General features: G+C 32.9%; 1 pseudogene; it reads right to left on the bottom strand.

Moving 5' to 3' along the window:
* LOC149532651 (PI-PLC X domain-containing protein At5g67130-like) overlaps nt 1–14,207 on the bottom strand; it is a 53,320-nt pseudogene extending 39,113 nt beyond the window's left edge.
* Between the last annotated feature and the right edge of the window lie 2,165 nt (nt 14,208–16,372).

The raw sequence follows: 16,372 nt of genomic DNA, 5'->3' as shown, positions 1-16,372 counted from the left end.
TGGGTTGCAAGCTAGCTGGGGGGGATGATTTGGAGAGACTTTGGATTTGGGATTATTCTAAAGCAAGGAACTAGATAGATTCGGTTGCAGTAGGGGAGCTTGGATGATTTTCTAATGAGGCAGTGACTACGCTAAGTATGCCTTGAGCTGGGAGATTTTTTCTTTTTTGGGATTTTGACCAAAGTTGGCAAACATTCATTCAAAAGCTATGAACAAATAAGCAGACAAAAGTTTTGAGCAAGCACGTCAAACACACCAACATCTTAGGAAGCTTTCTACAAGGATGAAATTTGTTATAGCTAGGGAGTCCTCGATATACGCAAGGTACGTGAGGCCCAAATCCGTAGATGAAACCAAAAAGATGTCACACAGCCGAGAGGAGCGGTAACCCACTTCTCCTCTTTCACTTCTCAAGGGTATAAAGTTCCTTGAGGCTTAGCCCGAGTGAAAAAATTTTGATCCCAAGAGAGGTGTCTTTGGATTCACCTCCCGATCTTTATACTCCGCCGAAACGCTGGAGTTGAGGTCATCCCAAGGGGTGATGAAATCCCCAAGAAGGCCTCCTAAAAAGATAAGACAATATTTTGGATCCTAATCTTATGCACCCAAGATGGCCTCGAAAGACGACAAGGGGAGAGAAGACTTGGATGATCTTGGGCTAAAAAACACGCTTGTTCTTTTACCAACTGACGCTTAAGTTTTCTGATCTAGACTTTGCAAGCACTCATGTTTAAGAGACAATGTTTATTCCAATTTGACAGCGTCATTAGCATAATGAAAGTCGAGAGATCGTCAACATAAGACATGCGAGTGCCATTGAAAATGCATCAAAACCATGCGATGTTCATTGATTTTTAAGCATTCAAGATTGAGTGTGAGTTTATTTTAAGCCCAAAACAAAGATGTGTGAAACTCGATTGCCAAGCGCGCGCCTGGAGGCCCTCCACGTCAAGATTTGTCCAATTTTTATACCCAAATGAAGTGTGAGCGAGATTAATGTGCATTAAACGAAAATTTGATTTTAATCCATGGCATTCAAGAGTGTGTTTAGCAACATGCATTCAAAGACAAGTGATTAAACATTCAAGTTTTTTCCTTTGAGCATTCAAGATTGAGATTTTGTGTGTTGTTTTAAGAACTTTGAAGTGCTTTGTTTTAACCTTATATCATTCAAGATTGTTTTTGGACTCAAAAGTGAAAATGACTCTTTGGACTTTGGTTTTCATTCAAGATTTTGTGTTCTAGTTTGCATATTTTAAGCCCAAAAAAGATATTCCTAGATTGTTTTGATGCATGAAAAACCTAAGAAACATTCAAGATTTTGCAACAAGACATTTGTTTGGAACAAATAACAAAGCTTTTAGGACAATTTTTGGTAACCATTTAGGACTCTTAGTTTTCATGAGATTTTTAAAAAGCCTTTAAAATATTTGCAAATGAGGTTCATTTTATCCTTGATTGATGCTTTGAGTTTGATTTAGCTTTTAGTGTGCACTTAGTGTTGATTTTGAACCTTTTGAAATGGAAACTTGAAGTTCTTTTTAAATTCCCAAAAATGAAGTGTTCCTAATTTTGCATGAATGCATCTAAAACCTTGATGTTGCAAGGATGCAAATGATTAGATTGGTTTAGTTTCACTTGTTAAAAGATTTTTTCTTTTTTGCAAATTTTTAATTTTTCAATGGATTTAAGTATGATTTGGGGGTTCATTTTAAGCACTAAAAAGAAGTGTGTATGATTTTGCTTCCTTAAAAAAAATGGCCAAGATCTCCCACAAGAAGAAGAAGAAGAAGTAGATAGAATAAGAAGAATATAGACAAGAAGAGGAAGAAGAATTCCAAGTTCTTTGTCCACCTATAAGCTTGAAAAATTTGCAAACACTATGAGATATACTATGAGTTGCTTTGTCTTCTTCATGCTCATGTGGACCTACAAAACCAATTTATACAATCCTACCAATCAAAAAAACAAGCAAAATTAGCCAAAATAAGCAAATGACATACAAAACTTGACTAAAAAACTAATGAAGATGACCCATGCGGGGTCCCACCGGGCGTGCCAAAATGTATATGAGAAAATGTTAGTATGCTAATAGAAACCAAATTTAAATAAAGCTTCTACAAACTAAACAAAATTCATAAACTTCAAGATAGACTAAGATGAACTCTCAATTGAGAATATGAGCCATTAATGGACTCTCTCAATGAGAAGCTCTCTTGTTGAGTGGCTTTGTCTAAATAGATAGGATGTATGCTCAAGCTTTATGCTTCAAAAAGGGCTTCAATGGATGATTGTAGATTTTTGGTGTGGATAGATGGCTTTAGTAGGGATTTGGCTCTCAAAATAGCATTATAACTTTATTTCATGGATTGTGTTATTTTGCAAAGGGGAAGGATCCAATTTATAGGCAAGAGGCTTGAGGGATTGAGGGCTAAGATGCAAGGATGGGAAAAAGCTTATGGAAGGCTCAGATTGCATGAGAGGAGAGCACATGGATTGTGCTTCCTTATAGCCAATCAAGGAGTGACACATGTCACATGGTGAGAGGATGGAGGAAAGGGCAAGGATGAGTCAACAAAGGAGGCTCAAGGGATAAAATCTTCATAAAGACCCTCATAATGACTTGTAAGAGCAATAAAAGGACTTGTAAGAGTCATTTATGACCTAGTGGACTTCATAAAGTTTTATGGTTGAGATATTTTGAGGGTGATGAGAGCAAATTCGACTTGGACTTGATTAAGAAGGTTCTAAGCTTGTTTAGGCTTGTGCAAATGATTAGAGGATGGATTAGGATGGTTTAGGATTAGCTTAAGGATAGGCAAGTGGATGGCATTTAATGAGGGTGGGTGAAGGAAGAGATATTTGTTAACTTTGGCTTGGGTTAGTAAGTTTTAACCCATGTTTAGGGAATGTGACAAGTTTAGGAGGGGATTAGGATTAGGTTTAAAGACATCTTCTAGAAGAGTCTAGACTTTGGATGAGGATAAAGACTTTCTAGAATAGTCTAGAATTTCCTAGGATGAGGATGGAGACTTTCTAGAAGAGTCTAGAACTTCTTAGGATGAGGATAAATTAGATTTTTAGGAAATAAATAAAGTTTTATTTATTTCAAGGGTTTGGGTTGAGGAGATATTTATTAAAACTTTTTTAATAAACATGAGGATTAATATTTAATCTTAATTAAATATTTTGAGTTGGGATTAGGGGTAGGAAATGATGAGATTAGCCTTTAATCGAAATTAAAGAAGGATTAGAAGATTTTGGAAGAGGTTATTGGTCATAAGGAAATTGGCCAACTTTTGGGAAAAAAATAAATTTTTTATTTATTTTAGGATTTTTGGTCAATTTATTAATTAAATAATTAATAAATAAGGAAATAATGTTTAAATAAGATTTAAACATTTTTGGGAGGGATTCCTTAATTAAATATTTTTAATTAAGATAAAAGGATTTAATGGCATAAAAATTAATTAATTAATTAATTAAATAATTAATTAATTAATAAATGATGATGTCATCAGGAATTTTTCAGAAAATAAAAATACTTTATTTTCTAAAGGATTTTTAGGTGTCTACAAATACAACTACTTTGAAGGTGTTAAATTCACACTCAATTATATCATCCAAGATGCCATAGTATTGATTTTGAGATTGTTAAGGATGTATGTCATTTTTAGATGATATATTGGTGACCTCAAAAATTGCAATTATCCCAGAATCACAAGTTTTCTTTGTGTCATCCTACTTTTTTATGCAAAATTTGTGGCCATGACAGTACATAGCTTTGTGGTGCTTGACATGCAATTTTTGAAGTGTTTGTAAATTATTTTCATCGTGAGTTGATACGAAACATATGTCGAGTTATGATCATTAATAATTTCTATGTACCTCTCCACCTCTTAAACCCTTTACTAGATCAACTACCATTGGCATAAAATTGGAATCTCCATTACGATGAGCTCTTGTAACCATTGAAGCAACACCTTCTCATGTTAATGAGCAACCATTTTGTTGACATCGTTCAATCCATTCCGTCATTGAATCAAGATTGTTTGCAATATACAAATGTATTGCATCCCACTCTCAACCACCTGCCTCAAAAAAATACACCAATTATAAATAACTTATATTGAAGATTTATAAGAATTAATTAACTACAATAATATCTTATATTTACCTCTCACTTTCCTCGATCTACCTTTGCCAATCAAGTACTCCCCTTTGAATTTTTTAATTGAGTTGGGATCCCAAATACAATCTACATGGATCTTTGCTGCAAACTTAGGAATATATTCACTAATATACACCATGGTCTGGTATACCATATATCCCTCCACCATAGAACCCTCAGGATGTGCTCTCTGTTGAACCAAGCCTTTCAAAAATTTCAAGTGCCTCTCAACCATCCACATTGACCTGGTTGGTACAAGTCCACACAATTCAATCTCCTCAACTTGATGTATGAGGTAGTGTTCTTGTGCATTGAAAAAATTTGGAGGTAGACACTTTTGCATTTCACACATTAGAAGAGGAATTTTTCTCTTCCAATATTTTATATCTTCTTTATTGATTTCTTTAGATGACAACCGCCTCATGTATTTTCCAAGATCATATATAACCTGTTTGACATTGTTGGCAAAGTGGTGTGGGAGAGATAGAGGTAGAATGTACTACAATATTTGTAAAATGATCTTGTCAATATTTTATAAAAGAATGCAATTAAAACTAAATGTAGTATATAAATATATAGTGAATACAAAATAAAATGAATTATCTTAATAAATTTATGTCAATCGTGTGTTTTCAACCTTGGCTCAAATTCACTTTTCTTTGATATGAGATTGTTTATGTTCATAGCAAATCCTGTGGGAAGACATTTTTTTTATGACTTCTATTATAGCATTGCTTTGCTGCTCTGACAATAACCAACTAAGGGAACTTGTATCAATCTGGTCTCCATTTTTATTTGATCGAATGCCATTTTTCTTTGCATGGTTGGATTCTTCGATGTCACTACAAGTTTTGACAATTTGGTCCTTGTCACACCTTCCATCCAAGATTTTCCATAATGTCTCTGTTACATTCTTTGCAATATGCATAGGATCAAAAAAATGCACAATCAAGAGTTTCTTGTATTATGGCAACCTAATAAATTGCATAAGATAATTTTTTAGTCCTTTTGGAAGTTGGTCATTGATGTCTTGATGAGCTTCACAAGCATCAATCACATCATCAGTAAACAAAACACAGTATTGAAATATAATTTTGAAACAAAAACCATTAGATGGAATGACATTACCTTAATGATTTATTTTATTGTATACCAACTTCCATAGGTGAGATTTCATTCTTTGTGGCTTTGACGTAGTCTCTTCTTTCCCATTGAAAAGATGTTTTTCGATAATTCGATACTTATGATTTCTGTGCAGAAAGTGTCTATTCTCATCAAACACCTGCTTTTAAAAATTTTTTGAATGACAAAATTTCATCTTTGGACCACAAATTGGACATGCAAATTTTCCCTTTGTTTGAAGACCTACAAGATCATGTAAAATTGGATTAAATGTGTTAACTTTGGCATACCAAAAAAGAGGTGTTAAGAAGAGAACATACCACAAAAATGTGTTAGCCCAAGGGCATCGTGTATTGTCTATACAAGCATTGCATGAAATTGAAATTGTCTTTGTCCTATTGGTCTATAGATGTCATACATAGTAACCCCATTCCATAACACAATCAACTCGTCGATAAGGGGTTCAATATATACATTGATATCTTTAACTTGATACTTACCTAGTTGAATGAACAAAAACATTACATAATTATTATAACCATTTTATTGGATTAGTAATAATAAATTAATTTAGATGACCACTAAATCAAAAAATACTTGGAACAATCAGTGTCAACATTATGTGCTCTCTCTTTATGGATAACCAAGGAGGTATGTTATTGTTGATAACAAGAACATGCCACACCGATTAAGTAGATCTCATCTCTCTAAAAGGATTGACAACATCTGCTACCAATGAAAGCTTGAGATTACAAGGTTCTTCTTTAAAGTGTGGCCATTTTTCCTCTATTTCCTTAAATGTCGAACCATCTATAGGCATTCACATAATGTCATCTTGACTTCTATTGTGTGCATGGTAATCCATAAATTGTGCCAAGCTATTGCACTTGAATGTTCATTGTAGACATGGAATAATGGGAATATGTCAAAGAACTTTGTGAGACACCTTTTTTGTTAATCGATTTGATTGATATCTACTAATATGAAAAATAGGGCATTGTATTGTAAATTCATGTTATTTATGATATATAATATGATCATTCAGACATGCATGTATTGTTTGATGGTAATTCTTGGTATGACTGAGGTAGAATGTTTGATGGTGGTAACAAACACTCACCTATCAACCTATGACCAAAAATATAATTTTTTAATTTAAAGAATATTAATTGCTACATGAACCCAATGTTAATTGTAAGGGAACTACAAGTAAAATATTGAAAGAAGATGGCATACCTTAACATACATGTCATGGCTACATTGGATAAACCATTCATAACCTTCAAGTTCAGCAACAACAATACACCGGCAAGAAGAGTTATTTTGGAGCCTTCATATAGGGACTCGTGTGCCTTCTCAAGTATAGGTACATCAAGCTCTATGTCAACGTCATCATCATCTTGATCATCTTGATCATTGTGATCATTTTGATCATCGTGATCTTCATCATCATGGTCTTCTTCCATGGTATCATTACCTTCTACTTCAATATTCACACCTCCATGTTCCCTCATTTGGAAATTCGCATTCTCTGAATTGTCATGGTCCATAACATGAAACTTAGGGATGTTGACATCTATGAAAGGGATGACCTTATATTAACCATGACCATGATGTCATCAGCAAATCATGTCTTATGTAATTTATAAACTATTAAAATACATACCAATGGATGATATTCGTTTCCCCCTTCAATGTGACCATGTTGCCTACAATGTTGCTCAGCTATTGTGATTAGATATCTTTGAGTCTTTAAGCCCTTACAAATTTTGCAAGGACAATAACATTTTCCATCACCTTTTCTTTTTAAGTTAGACCATAGTCTAGCAATTGACTCCCTATTTTTTTGTGTGTTGATATCATTAGGCATAGTCTTTCTTGAATGGAATGACTCATTGGTGGAAGAAGGATGATTTGTTTGCAACCTGTAGATGGAGTAGTAAGAGGAAGACACATATAGAAATGAATACTAAAGTGAGATAGATAGAAAGAGGTATAGATAGAGAGATAGATTGATAAAGAGATAAAGAAATATAAAAAATGAAAAGAAACAAATACTTAGTTGAACTTCCATAACTTAGAGGACCAAATCATTGCTGATTAGTTTAACATAGATTGGTGAACAAAAAATTCATAGTAAAAATCTGATTTTTTTCCACACTTTTTCAAACCATATAATGAATGACAAAAAATGAATTGTATATGAGTCACTCCAAATCCTTAGCTTTTAATATGCTTCATAGATGAGATTTCATTATATGGTTTGAACAAGATGCGAAAAAAAATGAAATGATAGAATCACTCCAAATCCTTAGCTTTTAATACGCTTCATAGATGAGATTGATCATGACTCTATTGATGATATTGAGTGATTAGGATACAAATAGAGTGTAGTTGCTTTGTAAGCCCATGGTTTTTAAGTCATTTTGAAGGTCACTATGTTAGAATAGTTAGAACCAAAGGAGTGTATAGAACAGTCAGAGCTTTAAGTAATATAAGAGATCTAAAATCACTTGTAACATCAAACAACCACTTTGATATGGCTTGGAGAACCTCAAAATCCAAACATTATAGGGAAGCATCCAGCACGAACAAAGTATTTTTCACATACTTCGCATGGATGATAATTTTACAAACTTGGAGACAAATAAAGCTCACTTAATCTTGAACAAAACTAATATTTGTTCTTCAAAAATAGTAAAGCTAGTAGAATATCCAAAAAACTTAACTTAGATTTGGTTGAATTTACCAAGAAGGTTCTAAAGACCATTCATTAGAGAAATCAATTCAAAGGTGATGTCTTGTTGCATATGGTAAGAGAATTTCACTTTCTAAAAGAAATAGAATGCTTACTAGCTTTGTGACAAATTTTGATACAAAGAATTATAGTGACTAGTAAAAATATCAATATGCTCAATTTGGTATTATATGTCAAACTTTATAGTGCAACCTGACTTTGAAAGGCATAGGTACTATCTTTAGTTTCTTAGCTCCTATTATTTAAGTAGACTTTGATGCAATGAAGCTTGAACTCTATTTTGAAAAGAAAAGAGTTCTTGATTATTTAACTTCCACTAGTGCCACTTATCCAATTTATATAAAAAGAATACCATCAATATTTGATAATAATTTCCACGATAAGTTGATGTAAAAAGAAGTAGAATGAAAGTATAGTAATAGTCTAGATTGAGTTGAAGACAAGTTTATGGTATTCATTGATTGTGAAGGATATCAAAATCATATATTATAGTTTGAAATTTTGAAATAGAAGAAGATGTGAATGTTAATTTTAGTTCCAATCCGAGATATAGTTCCAGATATTTTTAATGGTTATATATATACTCTTGTCAAGAAATAACGTTATTATTTTTAAAATAACGTTTAATCTTCAAAGCCACCCAAATGAAAACACACAATATTTTGGTCTTTTTGTTTCAATAATCCACTTATCCAATGAGCAATCATATCATTAATAGCTTCATTATAGTATTTATAAATGTCTTAAATTTTTTCAATTATGATCTTCCATAGAAAGAAAATAAGTTACCAATTTCCTAGCCTAGATAATTTTGTTGAAGGAGATCTATGTTGTGGAACACTTCCAAGAAATGTAAGTTACACTTCAAAACAAACAAAGAAACACAAAGTTAGATGGTACTTTCTGCTTCTATAAATTCAATTTAATCCTAATATTAACATAAAATAGAATGAGTTTAAATGACCATAAACGAATTGGCTTTAGAAACTTTCATTAATTCTTGGAAATTTTTGAAACATTTAAATTGAAACCCAAAGTAACATGAATATTTGGACTTAGTTATCAAACCTTATTTTAGTAGTGTTGTGGTGTCCACAAGGCACACCCCATTTCTCACTAGGAATGGGGACCCCCTACTTTTTTTCGACTCCCGAACTCATAGTTCAGGAGTCGGGAGAAGAAATCTTAGTTAGGAATTTTAGAGTAAAAAATAAAATTAAAATTAAAAATGAAATTTAAAATTTAAATAAAAAAATCAAAACATAAAAAAAAATCAAATGCACCGCCAAGGGAAGTGCACGCCCGAGTGCTTGCACATGCCCCCAAAGGCCGCACACGTGTTGCCAAGGGCCACACGTGTCAAAGCAGCATGCACACCCAAAGTGCATGCATGCCTGAGCGCCATGCGCACCACCCGAGTGCCACGCGCGTGCCACAAGTGTTGTGAGCGCACCACAAGCAGTGTGCGAGCCATCAAGTGCAACAAGCACACCATATTGCATCGCGCCTCCCATTCACCTCCCACACACCAAGTAGCTAATTTTTGGACTTTTTGTTCTAGTGTCATTAGGGTTTTCCTTAACTAAGCATTTTTATCTCTCCGAACTAATGTTTGCTTATTTTTGTAGGTAGAAAAGGTATCCTTAACTTGTTGGGGTCATAACTTTTGACTCGTAGCTCAAAATTCAGAACCACTTACACTGTTGGAGAGAAGAATTGAAGATCTAATTTTAGTCCCTAAAATAGTGAGCCTTTAGTTGCCTAGTTTTAGGGATCGATGAAAGTTTCAAATTGAAATTTTGAGCAGAAGACCTCTGAAAAAGCCATTTAAAAATGCCTAGAAAAATTTGCAAAAAAATATGAAAAAGTTTTGAACATTTGATCACCTAGATCACTTGGTTTCTTGCCAGGAAGGATAGGGCAATTGGAGAGAAGACAAAGGTCGAAGATACAGAGGTTGGACACATGAAGTGGAACAAGTTCCTCATCTTATGCAGCTATTAATGACGAAATTCAACGCAAGTGCCTTGGAATTTTAGATTGAAGAAGTAGAAGGAGTGCAAGTTTATGAAAGTGATTGGCTATAAAGAGGGTGTAAATCATCAAAAAATGGCAAAGAATGTATACAAAAAATGATCTAAAACCCCATTTGAGCAAAACCCAGAAACCATTTTCAAATTTGAGAACTTTTATTTTTTGGCGAATTGAGCTTCCGAGGTTCGCAGGTCTATAGGTACGCAGGTCTACAACTCCACATTTTTGAGCTCCATAGCTCCAAAATTCAAAGTTGTGCTGATAGTTGACTATGAGTTCAAAAAATAGCACTTTTCATGCATTGGGAGCACATTCTGATGGCAAGTTAACTCTAACACATGCCTAGTGAAGGGCCAATTTCCATTTTTGAAGCCTCCAAGCACTTCCACTTCAATTGATGGCTTCCTCCTACTTTCTCTCTCACTTATTCTTTATTTTTGACATGTAAATGGCTCATGCATCTAATTAATGAATAAAATATGGATGGAGTCCCTCAAAGCATCAGTTAGATTGTTAGTTTGTATATATTTAGTTTGTTTTAATGTTTTAAAAGCATTTTATTGCATGAGGATATCTCTTACTCTCAACACAAATTGAGGAGATGATTTCTTATAAATACCCCATTGTAAAATGTAAGAAGGGCCACCATTATTATGCAATAAAGTTATGCTTTTGGTGCTAGCATTCGGAGTGTAGTTATTCTTGCTTGAATGTGTCATTGTTTTGTGGATTTTATTCATGAGATTGTGATTGAGCCAAAGGTTTATTGCGTTGTTTCTAGATGTGCGATCTTTTAGTTTTGGTGTTTGCTACAGATATATGAATTTTGCCGACATAACGAGCTTAAGAAGAGATCACCCGATTATATCTACATAGCTTTTTGTCTCACATGAGTGCACTTTTTGTGGCCTTGCGATTTGATGAAGAGTGAAACATCATTCAATTTCTTAAAGATTCTCATCGATAATTGCATCAGTGGATTCTAGGAAGCGTTGCTCCTGTTTTCATTAGTTTCCTACCGATTTCTTCAAAGGTTTAACTCGCAGTGTGGTGTTCTGTGGCTTATGCCCGTTTAGGAATTTCAATTTCAAGTTATTTGATTTCATGTTATTTGCTGTCAGTTTTGTTATTTGATTTGCTAACCCCCTATTAGAATAGGACTTCATAGTAGCTGCATTGTTATAGTTGCATTCATTGAAAAACAAAAAATACAAAAAATATTGTTCTTTTGGTGTGATATTTTGAGATAGTGAGCAGATTTACTTCAATTCTGAGATAAAATAGTTTTTAGAACCAGTAAAGGCCTCCTTGTGAACACTCACATTTATCTTCTACTGAGCAGATTTTGGTATGTCGCAAGACAAACACTGAACATTGGAGTGGATCCTTAAAAAGATATGCTTTTCAAGAGAGGAATTACACTATGGATTCCTGCCATTGACCTCGTGCAAAATGAATGCCCAACAAGTAGCATATTGAGGACTCAAAGAGCCTTACAACAACCGAGGGTGGAAGTAATTCACCATTGGTAAGAAATAAAGATTGCATGTGCATATAGCCTCAATCAGAGAGGATGATCTTAACAAGAACATCACAAAAGAAATAAGATTAAATATTAGAAACAATGATAAAAAAACTTCAGACTGGCCATTATATCAAGCCATCATTTGGATAAAAAAGTGGATCATCACATACAAAAAATTAATGAACATCAGAAACAGTGATGAGCATATTACTTTTAGATTGATTTAAAGTTCTATATTTGATTGATACAATATAGAAATAATATTCAGCAATATAAAACCCTTCGCCAATTAGTAGTAAAAATTTCAAGAGATGATACCAAACCCTACTATAGCCCTAGGCTTCTTATAATTTTTGTTGAATTTTTTTGTGTTCAAATTCAATTAGGGTTCAAATACACTTTTCTATTTTAGTGTTAGTTGTCACTCTAAGAATGATGTCATCAATACTTCTTGATATTGCAGTCAATATCATGAATCTCTCTTATCCGTGACTTGAAAACCTCACTTTTCTTTTACAGATGCCTATTATGTTGCTGAAGTTTACCTAAAAATGTTGTCCTTAAAATAACAATTTTCTTGACAACTTACTTCTATTTGATCAATAATTGATTGTCTCATACATCTTTATATGCACATTTTTAGAAAATTTATGTGATCTGTTTTGCATGGTACTTCCAAATTTGATAGTCTACACATACATGTTTAGACTATCAATGATTATATGTTAAAAAATGTATCACAAAACCACCTGAAAAGTGCATATAAATATAATAGTCAATTAAACCTGTCTAATGTACCTAAGAAGAGAAAAGTCATCAATCCTTAGGCTCATATTTAAAAGATTGAAAGAAAATTTTATAATATGCAAAGTCTTGCCTCAAGAAAGTCTATCATTATTTCCTTAGAATGCTTTAGCAAGAGAAATGGCTCAAACAATGAGTGGTTTGTAAGATGTGTAGACTATCAATAATTGATAACTTATTATGAAATATACAATATAAACTACCAAAAATTATGCATAAATATGTATAATACATAAAACTAATAACCAATGTAACCTACAACATGTGCCTAAGGAAAGAAAGTTTCATCAATACATGAGAACGTTGTAATGTGCAAAGTCTTCTATCAAGAAAGTCTATGCCTATTGCCTAAATATGTTTTAAAAAATGTAGCAGTTTACCAAACAATGGTTGGTTATAAGAATGTAGTTATCAACAACAAATAAGCATTAAGAAATTTGTGAATGCAATTAAAATTTGATTGAACATTAAAGATCGCGATGATGCATAAAATAAACTACAGTCATCTCTCACAAAATTGTGTCATCATGTGTGTGCAGTGTGCATGCCTGCACACTTAGACAAGGAAATTTTTTTGATGAGAGGTGACTACAATTTTTTTATGCATCATAATATTCTCCAATATTTATTCATCACTTTTATTATACTAATTCATACCTATATATTGTCAATGGCTACATTAAACATCCACTGTTTGATGAAAGAAACTAGATATATCTATTGTGATGTTGGAAACTAACTAACTAACTAATTGTGTGTGTGTGTGAGAGAGAGAGATAGCTTTCTCTTTGTTACTGTAGGGGAAACCCCTACTTTCCATAGCCGAGTTCTGTGAGAGCATCAAGTTTTGGTCTATACTTGTATATAAAGATATATAAATACACTAAGTGTATAAATTGTAAAAGACCATTGCATTTTGTTTACTCCATCATTATGATCTTCAATAATCATTTGAAATTCCTATTTCTCTCATTCATTGCTTTTTCCTACCCATATTTCTATGTTGATTACCTATAAACTACACACTAATTAATGAATTATTTCTCTTCTAAGCATGTGTGCACAAACTTTTTCAAAAAAATGAGAGAGAGACAACTCCAGTTTGTTTCTTGCATTATCATAGCTTTAACATTTTTAGTGCACCATCAATTGTCTCTAACTCTCTGGGTTAGCCTATATACTATGCAACTTAACACCAATAAGAAAAATAAATTGCTTCTTGTTTACACCCCAACTACCATGCACTCTTAACTTGTTCAAACTAGGTAAGTGAAATAAATTGTTTACTATTCACATCCTAGCTACTATATATTCTCAACTTTCTCATATTGGGATCTCAATGATCAAAACAAAAAAAATGTGTTATCATTTGTATTCTATTTCTAAAAATTTAGCAAAATAAGCTAATACATCACCTTGGGACATTACACTGCAGTACTAATTCTCTAAGATATATTTATTGGAGATTCTTCCCAAAGATGGTTTGTAGTCAAAGTTCATTAAATTTGATGCCTATATGAATCTAAAATTTAGATACCAGCTTAATACCTTCTAAGTTCTATAGTTAACATGTATCTAGATTCCAATGAGAAAATGGAGATTATGCCTTCCAATTAATCACTAACCATATTAATTTTGTACAAGTGATTATGCCTTCTGAACTTGACAATAGCACTTATTGCTTTAATCATAGTACCCTGAACCCTAAACCCTATTGCAACCTCTTCTACTGCATCCTGAGGACCTAAGGATGGATACTTGGATAAATCATCTAAAGCTCCCACTTTGGCCATGGTCAATTTGTTTGCACTATTGAAATTTGAATTCTCAGTCAAGAAACTAGAACAAGTGATGTTGCATCTAATTGACTTGGCATAGGCTTAAGCTTCTCAAGCTCTCATTTTGTCCATGGTCAATTGCCATATTGGATTTTGAAATCTTAGTCAAGAGAACTAGACAAGTAGAGTTGCATTTGATTGATCTAGCATCAGCTTAACTAAACAAATAATAGATTTACAAGTAGTGGCAACCACCATAATATCATACACTTTAAAGAAATATTTATCATCATCCTAAACAAGGTCACACAAAAGAAAATTCTTCAGATAATGCATCAAGTGTTGATATATTGAATAATCGTGATCTTATGCCCTTTAATCCTCATAGATAGTATTCTTCCCCTTGCCCTTGGGAACTCAACCCTTGCAACTTCAAGACTTTTTCAACACTAACCTCAATATTTATTAACCTACCCTATCACAAATCTCTCACCCAAGAACAATGTTGAATGTTCTTTATTATCAAAACAAGTAGTTGATTACTCCTCCAAATAATCTTTTTACTAAACATGGTTTGAATATACACATATATTTGGACATCTTCTAGACTCCACATTCTTCTTTTGATACCCCTCACAATGCTTCCCTATTGTCTTGTATGGAAAAATCCACATCTACTCACTCGTCTCCATCCTCTTAGTAGTAAGATGATTTTCTTAGACCCTTCTTGCACCTTTTGCACATGTTTCTTTGTGCATGACATCTCGCATCCTTGTGGATATATATTATATACCTTTCCCCATATTATTTCCCAAATGTTAGGTCTTATTGACTGTAAAATAATGTTAAAATACATTTCATAATGTTCTTACTTAACCTATATTAAGGTTTTGACAAGTCCTAGGAAAATAATTTGATCTCTGCAAATATCACAGGGTCTTAATCCCTGCAAATGCCAAAATAATGGATATTCAATACTCCACCATCTATACTAATGGATCTTTAGCAACATAATAAAAAACTATGAAAAAAGAATTAGACTATCAAAAATGTCAATATATAGGAATTATGCAAGAAATTCAATGCTTTATTTGTTAAAATAGGTTTACATTCATTCTCCTCATGTCATCGATCATTGAAAATTTTATAAACTTATACTAACTCCTAAAATCAACAACCAACCATAACTACCCCTGAACTAACCACAAACTACTTACTTTTTTAGTCTATTACATTATTCTTATGATGTCAAGTTGATAACAAATTAAATTTCCCCTGCATATGAATACTGGCAAATTATATCCAAATGATTGTTTCACAATATAAGGAACACATTTTGCTGACTATTTCTTAGTTTACCCCATCAACCCTCTATTAGCCTTTGTTAGACATATTTTGACTCAAATTACATTCATATGGTGTTGATCACTATAGTTACATTATAGAATGACCTTATAGGTCATATTAAACTATATTTTCTATTGGAACATCAGGTGATCCCATAATGTTCTTTTATCTCTCAAGTGTTTCTGCGACATAAGGAAAACATTTAAAATGAAAAATATAGTAGTGGAACACCAATAAAAGGAACAAAAAGTAGGTTAGTGAATAGAAGATTAGGAATGAATAGTGTAAATTCTAATGAGTTGGAAAATAAAATAAATGAATTATAGGGAATAAAATGATGCCAAAAGGATATATAATATTTTGACACTCATTAAATAGATTATTGTCTAAGAGCGATGCCAAGGATGATCTAGCTACAATTACAAAAAAAAAATTCAATTCAGCATGATACCTTGGTTGAACTGGATAAGAAAATTACAAAGTTGAAAGTAATAGAGGATGAGTCAAATGGCAAGATAGAGACTTGAGTAGTGGACACACATTTAATAGTCCTAGACTTATTGAAGTAATTTTGTAAATTCTATCATTCAATTTCTTATAGCCAAGCACTGATGTCAGACCTCCAGCTACTTTTGAATTCTCTTTCACCAAAAATGAACTATATATGAAAGAACAAGTAGGGCAGATGAAGAACCCACAAAAAGCAAATATTTTGAACCATCACAATCTGATGCCCTCAATCTTCCATAAAACACTCTTCCAATTTTATCAGCTCAAGAAGGAAAAGTGGAGGATGAAGTTAGCTACATGGGTTGCCAGAACCCAATCATATT

This window comes from Cupressus sempervirens, chromosome 10, assembly GCF_028749045.1.
Source record: "Cupressus sempervirens isolate cs-2001-9-10 chromosome 10, ASM2874904v1, whole genome shotgun sequence".
Classification (NCBI taxonomy): Eukaryota; Viridiplantae; Streptophyta; class Pinopsida; order Cupressales; family Cupressaceae; genus Cupressus; species Cupressus sempervirens.
Note: the sequence above shows the minus strand (reverse complement) of the source record. Positions and strands in the feature narration are given on the sequence as shown.